The sequence below is a fragment of the Gavialis gangeticus genome, unplaced genomic scaffold (assembly GCF_001723915.1).
Source record: "Gavialis gangeticus isolate Ggan-Ray unplaced genomic scaffold, GavGan_comp1, whole genome shotgun sequence".
Lineage (NCBI taxonomy): Eukaryota > Metazoa > Chordata > Crocodylia > Gavialidae > Gavialis > Gavialis gangeticus.
Window position 1 is genome coordinate 7,687,709 of NW_017729027.1, and position 11,344 is coordinate 7,699,052.

Here is an 11,344-nt window from a genome sequence, read left to right on the forward strand (position 1 = left end):
TAAAGTTTTTAAAAATTTTATTTTACTAAGCAGAAAAAGCAGCTGTTTACTTAATGCCTCTTTGGATGAAAATGAGGCAAAAGAGAACTAATTTTAATGCTGCATGTTGTCAACAGATTGGCCAGACATCACAAGTTTTGCACCTAGTTGAATGGTTGCTTATTAAAATATTTTTTTACAAATTATAGAACAGTGAGCAGACTCCCATTGCTGTAGCAACAAAGTACATTTTACCTAGATAGAGTAAAGATGACAGTATTTACTATTGTCTACCTGCAGAGATAGGAACAAACTGTACCCATTCAAAACATCTGGATGCAGTTTTAAGCTTTGAATCTTAACATGTGTTTTTCTTTTCATCTTTAAATGTTTCTTTTTCAAAACCACAAATTGTTCCTTAATCTTTGACTTTACTTTCCTGAGCTTGGTAGATTAATTTTTCTCATCTAGGAAAATACTACCTTATACTTTTCTAAAAAATAAAAACAACAAGAAATTCCCCTTGGAGTGCACAGTTTGTTTTTGCTTCATATGGTGTAATATCCATGTTTATGTTGAAAATTACAAAATGCAAGGTGGCAATTATGGATAATGGCTGGGTGAAAGAAGGGTTGCTCTTTAAAGAGCTCTTATCCTTTAGGGTGGTTATTATTTTCTACAAACATTGAAACTGTACAAAGGTTTTCCACAGTGGGAATAAATTAATGGATCCATTAAAAAGGACAAATATTTTAGTGCAAGCTACACTCATGCTATCACAGAAGAACAGACATTAAAACACTCAGACATTCTTCTTGCAGAAACAAAAGGTTTATCGCTAGGCCAGTATAACATTAACAATAGCACTGACCTACTTAGAAGACATAAAATTCATAAATGGTTATTCACGCTAACCATTCCCCCAGTTATCAGAGGGTACACTGAAATACAATGAATGTTACAAACAGTCATGAAGTTGGGACCCAGAGAAGGACCCAGCTACTTTCAGTAGCTATTTATCATACAGAAAGAAACAATATCTGATATATGCAGGATATCCAAACAATATGGTGTATGAACACCTGAGCTAGCTCATGTGAGCAAAGGAAAATTAGCTCACATAGATACAGCTGTAGTGTTTTCAGTATTATAGTTGGCTTGGATATTTCTACACTGTACTGTGAGCAGGGATGAGTAGTCAAAACATTTCTCCACCAGTGGAGATCATATGAATTAAAAAAGGATGCTGAGTATTACTCAAACATTTGCTTTCTGGTTTCATTTTAAAAAGGGTGTACGTTTAAACTTGTCAAAAGACAGTAGCTATGTGAAATTAAGATAACTTGACTTGGTTCCTTTCTGAAGTGATTACGAATATTTCTTGTTAATGTCCACAGAATCCATTTACTAACGAAGTTTGAAGACTCTGTGGTATATTGAGAGTTTATAGGAAATCAGTTTTTTTCCTTATGTAAATTATAGAACAAGTTATAGAGGAACATGCTGTTAAGGCAGGGAGGTTTTAACTCAACTGACCGTGTTCAGTCTTTAGGAAAGAGAAAATATTCTATTGTGAAGGACTTCACAAACATGTCTTGCTTATGGGTACACAGATACTACTGCAATGTGGGGCATGCAAATACTGGGATACGCATAAAGAGTTGAGGCTCACAGTAAAACTGTGTGAGCATGGATATGCAAAACCAAAGCTGGGTACTCCGTATTTCCTTGACACTGCAACGAAACGTACAAAAAGAGTTGAAAACATAATTAAAAATGTACTAAACTTTAACTATACAAAGTGCACTTAAACACATTTAAACCATTCATGATCACAAATGACAATTATCTTAAAGCGCTATAAAAAACTTCTTCAACAAGGTATTTGCATTTGTCAAACCATACTAATGAGATATCTAGCATGGGAAATCAGCAGGACATTTTAAGGGTGTTTGCCTATACATGTGAAGCAAGGCTGTTCTGATGTACTGTAATTACAGTGTGTTGGAGCAGACAATCTGGTAATCACTGAGCTCCAGCAGAATCCAGCATCACATGCATCAGTGTCCTTGCACTGAAAAGTGGCCGTGGGGACACTTTAACTGAAACTTGTTCGATGAGCTTCAGTTAAAGCACCCCTGCCACCATTTTTCAGCACGTGGACACTTATACACATGATGCTCTGGGTGCTTTAATTCGAGTGGCTCTCAGAGCCACTCTAAATGAAACATTCCCCTCCTCCTACCTCTTGGAGCCTGTGTATAAACACCCTAAGGGTTTCATTAATATTTTTGGGTTGTGTTAACTGTGGATTTACATGCCTCCTAGTGTTTGAAAGTGTAATGGTGCTGTGAATTTCCAAATTTCCTACTATTTATGATATTTTCAAAAAATATAAAACACACTTAATAGCTTTGCCTCTTGAGGAACTGGTTAATATTTATGACCTTAACTTCATCCTAATGAAATTTCTCACTCAGAAGTATGTACTGAATTCATAGATTTCATAGACATTAGGGCTGGAAGGGACCTCGGAAGTTCATCGAGTCCAGCCCCCCGCCTGAAGGGCAGGAAGTCACCTGGGGTCATAGGATCCCAGCAAGATAAGCATCCACTTTACTCCTGAAGGTGTTCAATGTAGGTTCTTAAACCACCTCCAAATGGCAGGCTATTCCAGACCTTGGGGGCTCAGACAGTAAAGAAATTCTTCCTTATGTCCAGCCTGAAATGGTTTTGCAGTAGTTTATGACAGTTCAACCTCATCATCCCTTGGGACGCTCTGGTGAACAAACGCTCCCCCAGATCCTGGTGGTCACCCCGATAAACTTATTGGTGGCCATCAGATCACCCCGAGCCTGTGCTTTTCCAGGCTAAAGAGCCCCATAGCTCTCAGCCTGTCGTTGTAAGGCCTGTTTTCCTGACCTCTGATCATGCACGTGGCTCTTCTCTGGACTCTCTCAAGCTTCTCCACATCCTTTTTGAATTGTGGAGCCCAAAACTGGATGCAGTACTCCAGCTGCAACCTCACCAAGGCCGAGTACCAGGGGAGAATGACGTCCCAGGATTTGCTAGAGAAGCATCTATGGATGCAAGCCAGCATTTTTGTCGCTTTACTAGCTGCAGCATCACATTGCAGGCTCATGTTCATCTTGTGGTCAATGATGACCCCTGAGTCTCTTACTTCCGTAGTGCTAGCCAGCGTAGCACTGCTGAGCCTATAAGGATGCTGCAAGTTTTCTTCCCAAGGTGGAGAACCTTGCATTTTTTGGTGTTAAACACCATCAGGTTCTCGTCTGTCCATTTGCTGAGCCTGTCCAGGTCAGCCTGGATCACCCGCCTGTCTTCTGGTGTGGATGCTTTGCCCAAAAGTTTCGTGTCATCAGTGAACTTGGCCAGTCCGCTTCTGACTCCAATGTCCACTTCATTAATGAAGATGTTGAACAATATGGGTCCAAGGACAGAGTCTTGGGGGACCACACTGGTCACAGAACACCATGATGATTGACTTCCAACAATTACTACCCTCTGGGTCCGAACACTTGTTTCTAAATAAGCTATTTTATCAGTGGCAAGTCCATAGCACAGTTTTGGAACACTTTCCCACTCAGCATACTTTCTCCTGTTGATCCATGTTAACTCTCTTCCTCTAGGTTCTGAACATAATATTAGTGCAGTCCTATTTGTTTATTGAGTCATTCTGTGCCTTAATATTTATTCTCTGTGCAAGTCTTCTTGGTTTCTGGTATCTATTTTGGGGGTTAGCTCTGAGGAGTGAGTAGTATGGAAAGAACAATTTCTTTCAAATGTATGGAGAGAAGATACATAAAACTAATTGTTTGTACCTGGTAGGGGAATCTTGACAACTGTTTGGATTTTGTATTTGCTCTCTTTTGTATTTCTCCGGGTTATGTTATTAGAGTGTTAGCTCTTCAGTGACTGCTATTTATTTGGCACACAGCTGGCTGCAAGGCACCATATTACTTCCCACACTTATAAATGCTGGTATAAGCTCATGCTATATCTTAGCTGCTAGCCTGTCCAGCCATTTACAGGAAGGTGATAAACAATTGTGGAATTCTGGTTTTAGATACCTCTGAGTACAAATTGTTTGCAGAAATTTTTTTCCTCCTCAAGGCTCACTCAGCCTCTTAAAAGTATTAGCTTCATGTTCACTTAGGAAATGTTCCAACTCTTGCTAAAAATTAATGCTTCAGCATCTGCACAATAATCCATATATCTTTATAAGGATATATTTCATAAGGGAATGTCTACATAATGTACAGAAATAGCATATCATTCATTTTTTCCTGTAAAACAAAGAGCTGTCCTAATTAATGGAGAAATGCTCTCAAGGCACATCTACACATGTGCTTTAATGTGCAGTAGCCTATTTTACTGCATATTAAAGTGTCACATAAAAACAGTGCAATTACACCAATATGTACTCTGCATTAAGCATCATTTTAAAAATGTGTGCTTTCAGGCAGCCTGATGCACATTTATTTAGTACCTCATATTGAAGGTACTAAATTTAATGTGCATTAGGAAAAGCACATTAATGCACATGTAGACACAGCCACTGTGTAGCATTTAAGCATGTGGTTGTTATAGTTTAGGTGTTCCAGAGAAGTATCTAAAGCTGGATGGAGATCAGACCTCCATAGTGTTAGGTCCCTTCAACTAAGAGCTTCCATTTGAATCAGACAATGGAAGAGAAACAAGGGCATGAAATGATTGATTTTAGGTTATATAGAAGCTCAGTAACAAAGCTGTAAATTGATGCCAGGTCTTCTAACCCCCAGTCCAGTGCCCTGTCCACTAGATCATGCTATCTACCTTTGCTGACCTCTAAAGGTTACTTTTGACAGCCCAGTACGAGTCTTCCTATGGAGTGAATGCAAAAACAAACTTGGTTAAGATTCTCAAATTATGAATATTTTAGCAAATAAAAAAACCCCACCACAAGATATATATTTTAAATAATCCAAACAGAAATAAGCAGTCTTACAAACTGACAGTATTTACCTCTTAAATTCCAAGCATTTTTAAACAGGTGGCCAGCCTGTTAGAGAGACCTTACCTAAATTAGGAGACTACATTTTTAGGAAGTATTGGATTTTTATCATGTTTGCTGAAGGGGACCTCAGCAAAAGGTGCCAGAGAAACACACCGCAGAGAATGGAGTCCCATTTTATCCCCTTCCTCAAACAAAGGCTTACAACATAACTTGATGAACATTTTGATAAATGTGGTCAGAAAGAAGACATTCTTGTGTCATCCTGTCACTCAAGCTAAAATGCTTTTCAAGCTTTATGAACTCATAATCAAGATGTGAGGTCTTAAGCTTGGGCTAGCCTCACTGATAAAATTTTCTTGCCCAACTCAGTTCTTTTTACACTACTTACCTTAGCTTCACTTACGCTAACTTAGACTAACTTAAATTCCACACACCAAAGGCCTACCAAAGCAACTATAATGCAAGCTGAAAGGATTCAGATTAAACACAAATAGAGGACTGTAAACAAATAGGCTATTTCTGGGTTTAGATTGGGTCACCATACATCCTGGTTTGGCTGGGACAGTCCTGGATTCTGTAGGTTGGTCTCGGCTGGTTGGTCAAAAGTCTTGGCCTGGAGTTTGGCAGGGAGGCAGAATAGCATGGTGTGCCAGGCAGGTGGGCAGTCAGGCACTGCTGCTGCTTTGAGAGCAAGCGGGTGGACTGGACCTGGCACGTATGGACAGGGTGGTGCCTGCTCCAGTTTGTCCACCTTGCTCCTGCACAGTGGCAGCCGTGCACGACTGCCTGGTGCACCACGCCACTTTGCCTCCCCACTGGAGTCCGGCTTGGGATTTTGACCAACTGGCCAGCACTGACCTATGCAATCTGGGACTGTCCTGGCCAAACCAGGGCATATGGTTACCCTAGGTTTAAATTTTCTCTCAAAGAAAAATCCTATAGCCCTTATTCAGAAAGTTTCCAGCTGGCTTCACTGCAAGCGCTACCTCAAAAAGAGCCCGCAAGATTTGACTCAAGACATTAGGGTGAGTAGGACAAGTAGGCATCTATTTCCTAAACTTGCCAGATCACTATTGTTCTCTATTGGATATACTTGAGTGCTTTCTCTTGCTAGGATAAATATTCCAGTTCCCCATGAGTGAATGAAGTTTATCAGTCTAATTTTGCTTTATATATTTGTTTGTATGCCATTGTGAGCCTTTTTATTTCTTACCTTCCCCTCCATTGTTGCCTCTTTTTCCTCATCTAAATTGTGGTTTAGTTTTTGCTTTTGTTTTTTTTTTTGTGCCTAAGTATTTGTTGTTAGGTGATACACACAACAGCTGGGATTAGTTTAATTTCAAATACTTCCCAGATGCTGTTTAAGCCCATTCACTTTTATCCCTGCTTCCTTGTTTCTAAAATTTGCCTGCTCTCCTTTGAAGTAAAACAAAAATCACCTAATAGAGCAGTTAACTGACCTTAGTCAGCAAAGGTAGGATACCTCCAAACATAGGATAGAAAGAACTTTCTATTGCTCACACCACCCACCTGGCTCTCAGTGAGTCAAGGGTTTTAGAACAATAATGCAAAACAGAAGGAGCAACCTTAGCAGAAAAAATCCACAGAGGCCTCTCATTAGCTCTCAGATCACTGGCTATATTTTTCTTACTTCTGGTTTGAAAGCTAATCTTACAGTATGATCTCTCTCAATTCACAGTTCTGCCTGAAACTGTATCAGGTTGATAGATGATCACTTATTTCTATGGACAAGAAATATTTTTCTAAAATAGTCCTTAGTTTGAGAACTGGAAAACAAAGAAGACCTCCCAAATTCTAATAAGTCTTATCTCTAAGAGAAATTAATCTAAAAAAACCTCCAAAACAACACCTCAAAATAATCTGGAGAAAAGGAAGTTGTTAGCAACTACTTCTGTGTATTGCTCTGCACATTTTTTCTGGTTTACCAATAAAGCCTGATATCCAAGGCAAATACATTATCTATGATCCTGTTCTGTTTGCTGGAACTAAGCTACTAACCAGCAACAACATAACACAGAGCTGGCTTCTCATCTGAGAAATGTAGTCATAATACTGAACCAATTTCAGTTTTTCCCATCTTGTTCCCAAATAAAGAGAGGATGTTATGTGAGGAGTTGCAGCATATCATGACACTTAGAGTATTCTGTTCTTGCCAAAAGACATCTCCCATCAAGGCAGGGAGGACAGAAACCCTAGGAACTTTGGTTTAAGTCAATAGGCAATGGTAGTCGGCATTTCCTAAAAATCAGGCTGCAATGATGTGTCTTGTTATGGATTAAGACATCAGACTTTTGGGATCCAAAGCTGGCTAGTATTGCAAAGGAATCATCTGTCTAAAATAAATCTCCACATAAAGGGTATCTAGATCACTAGTGACTAGTTTAATAGATCAACATAAAATATCCTATAATAAGCCTTTGACCAAATGATTCCAAAGTTTCCACTTTGCCAGTCTTTTAAAACAAATCATCAAATGGTCCTTTCATGTGATGAATCATAAATCAGAGCATACATACAGGCAATTAAATGCATAGAAATAAATGGAAAATGGAGTATAATGCAACATGGGTTTAGTACAAGTGGTGTGTGCCACACTAACTAGGTAATACTCTTTGATGGGATTTCTGACTCTTTAGGCAAGGCAAGTACAATCATCCAATCTCTCTGAACTTCAGATAGAATAAATGTGATACCACAGTGTTATTATTAGTCAAGATGGAGAAGATGTGGATTAGTCCAAGAACTGGAATGTGATGAGAAGGTGTCAACAACAAAGATGAACTGTCAGGAAGGAGTGTTACCAGTGGAGTTCCTTAAGGATCAGTCCCAGGTGTGTTTTTATTAAATATATTTCTTTATTACTTTGGGACTAAAAGTAAGAATGAACTAATGCAATTTTATGATGATTAAAAGTTGGGAGACATTTTCAATAAAGAGGAAAATCATACTGTCCTAGAGGAAAAAAATGGATTATTTTTGCACACTTGAGTGATAGAAGAGGGATGACATTTCATAGTACACAGCACAAGATCAAGCACATAGAAGAAATTCTTATTAGTTACTATAACCTGTGGGCTCATTGTTTGGAAATGACAGGAGGAGAAAGAGCTGGATAGTGTATCACAAGATGACTATGAGCCAGTAATGCAATGCACCTGTGATAAAGAAAAGAATTTCCTAGGACACATCAGATGAGGTATTTCCAGGTGAGAGGGAATAGCTAACATCATTTTCCAAGGCATTCGTGAGACTTAATTTGAAATGCTGCGTACAATTCCCATTTTTCTTGTTCAAGGAAGATGAATTTCAGCTGGAACAAGTGCAGAGGACAGCTAAGATGACTGTGGGAATGGAGTCTATTTTGTAAGAAGAGACAAGAGGAGCTTGGCTTGTTTAACCTAGCAAAATACAGCTGGTTCTGATTGGTCTCTATAAATACAGCAGGGGGTGGGGTAAGCAACAGGAAGGGAAAAGAAAAGTTTAAGCAACCAGTAGGCAACTTTTTCAGCCTGGGGTCTGGAAAGAGATAGCTCTGGTCAGAGGTATCTTGGGCAATAGGGCCCAGCCACTACTGGTTCTCGCTGCCATAGCCCAGGGGAAGTGCCTACCACCACAGCTTCTCTGTGCTGTGATACAGGAAAAGCATTTGCTGCCACTGCTTCTCCTTGCTTTGACACAAGGGAAGTACCTGCTGCTGTCTCTTTTCTCTGCCTCTGCCACTGAAGCATCACATCTATGGGCCAGATCCAGTGGCTCCATGGGTTAGATCTGGCCCATGGGTCATAAATTACCAAACCCTGTTTAAAATAATGATATTGGAAGAGCTAGCCATCTGATAGGAGTAGGATTAAAATAATCAGCCTAGTTTTCAGCTGGATCTTGATGATTAATTTATTAATGAGATTATATGAAGTGGTCACCTGAGGTAGCAAGGGATTGGCTTGCATGGCCCAGAGGTGCCTTCCAATCTTGTAGCCATGTCCCTATATCTAGAGCATTAATTAATCCTATCTTGTTTTTTGCAAAAATCTCAGTTGGAAACTCATGGGGCTGAAAATCCATGCCTAATGGATATAATGTATAACAGAGTAAGACACCTAGGATCTTGGCTCCATCAGGAAAGTAAAAGCCGATTAGGTCATGGCAGTGGCTGGGTACAGCTGCATCCTCCACCTATAGACCTGTTCTGAAGAGTTAAATCTATTTTGAAGCTGCTTTTTGGCTCAGCTGTCTCCACTAGCACAGAGGAGTTCAAGGTGCAGTTTTGGTACCCAGCAAGGGTGCACAGAATCATAGAAAATTAGGGTTGGAAGGGACCTCATGAAATCATCTAGTCCAACTTCCTGCTCAAAGCAGGACCATACCCAACTATATTATTTTAGCCAAGGCTTTGTCTAGAGAGGTCATAACCTCCATCCTTATAGGTTTTTCTCAGGGTAACCTGTTCCAGTACTTTACTACCCTTCAGGGCCATCCCAAAGGGGAGGGCAAATTGGGGTGACTGCCCTAGGCCCCATGCTTTGTGGGGCTCCACAGACAGTGCTATACACGCTCTGCCGCAGCTTCCGCATGCCACCTGTTCCACACTCCAGCCACTCGCCAACCGCCCTACTCCACACTCCAGCTGCTTGCCCCTTGTCCCCGCTCTGTGGTCTGGCCGTTGGCTCCCTCTCCCCCGCCCACTCCTGCTGTATGCTTTCGCTGCTCGCCACCCCCAGCTGGTATGTCCTGGGCCCAGCACACCCCTAGGGACAGCTCTACTACCCTCCTTGTGAGAAAGTTTTTTCTTATATCTAACCTAAGCTTCCCTTGCTGCAACTTGAGACCGTTGCTCTTGTTCCACCGTGGAGAAGTCTAGCTTCATCTTCTGTGGAACCACCCTTCAGGTAGTTGAAGGCAGCCATGTCCACACGAGATGCTGACTGCACAGTTGTTAGTGTGCAGTCATTTAGTATGGTATAAACAAGTTATACCTGAGTTACTGCGTAGTACCACTGACGAACATCTTTTTTGTGGTGCTACTGTGCAGTAGCTTAATATTACTGTGCCGTAGCATTGCATCATGGTTTCTGCCATGCGATGCTACTGCACAGTAGTATGGCCTACTGCAAAGTGTCTTGTGTAAACATGGTCAGCCACTATTAAATCCCCTCTCAGTCTTCTCTTTCCCAGACTAAATAAGCCTCAGCCTCTCCTCATAAATCGTGTCCCCTAGCCCCTGAACCGTTTCTGTTGTCCTCTGCCAGATTTTCTCCAATTTGTCCACATCCTTTCTGTTGTGGTGTGCCCAGAACTGGACACACTACTCTAAATGTAGCCTCACCAGTGCAGAATAGAAGGCAATAAGAAGTCCCCTTGATTTGTTGGCAATGCTCCTACCAATGCAGTACGGTATGCTGTTAGCCTTCTTTGCTAACACAGGGGCACACTGTTGACATACATCCAGCTGACTGTCCACTGTAACCCCCAGGGTCTTTTCTGCAGAGCTACTGCTTAGCCAGTCGGTTCCCAGCCTGTACTCGTGCGTGGGATTGTTCCATCTTAAATGTAGGATTTTGCACTTCTCCTTATTGAACTTCATAAAATTTCTTTTGGTCCAATCCTCCAATTTGTCTAAGTCTCTGTTTGCTAGCACTAACCCACAGCAGATCTGCTACTCCCCCCAGTTTGATGTCATCTGCAAACTTGCTGAGAGCACACTCCAGGTCATTCATGAAGACATTGAACAAAACTGGCCCCAGCACAGATCCCTGGGGCAGTCTACTTCATACTGGCTGCCAGCTAGACAGAGAGACATTGATTACTGCCCTTTAAGCCTGACAATCCAGCCAGTTTAGTCCATTGATCCAATTCATACTTCTTTAGCTTGCTTGTGAGAATGTTGTGGGAGACTATATCTAAAGTCAAGGTATATCATGTCCACTGCTCTTCCTGCATCTAGAGGCAGTCATCTTATCCTAGAATGAAATCAGGTTGATCAGGCATGACTTGCCCTTGGTGAATTCATGCTGACTACCTAATGATCTTTTTCTCCTCCAGGTGTTTAGAAATGGATTACTTGAGGAACTGCTTCATGATTTTTCCAGGGACTTTCAAAGAATCATGGGCAACAACTCTTCAGTCACATTGGCCAACTCTCTCAGCACCCTCAGGTGCATCACATCCAGCCCCAACATCTTGTATATTTTCAGATTTTCCAAGTAATCTGTGACAGGGGGCAAGCTCGGGGCTGAGTCTCAAGTAGGCCCTCATAGTTTCATAGTAACTAGGGTCAGGAGGGACCTGAAAAGATCATCTAGCCTGACCCCCTGCCACAGGCAGGAATGA

The 11,344-nt window shown here is 41.1% G+C and overlaps 1 long non-coding RNA gene across 1 annotated transcript in view; it reads right to left on the reverse strand.

The window, feature by feature from the left end:
* The window catches only part of LOC109299914, an 85,367-nt gene continuing 74,023 nt past the window's right edge, over window positions 1–11,344 (reverse strand). Inside the window, exons 2-3 of the long non-coding RNA XR_002098055.1 lie at window positions 4,816–4,863; window positions 1–1,713 (exon numbers count right to left, since the gene is read on the reverse strand). This is a non-coding gene — a long non-coding RNA (uncharacterized LOC109299914). The remainder of the gene's footprint in view (window positions 1,714–4,815; window positions 4,864–11,344) is intronic.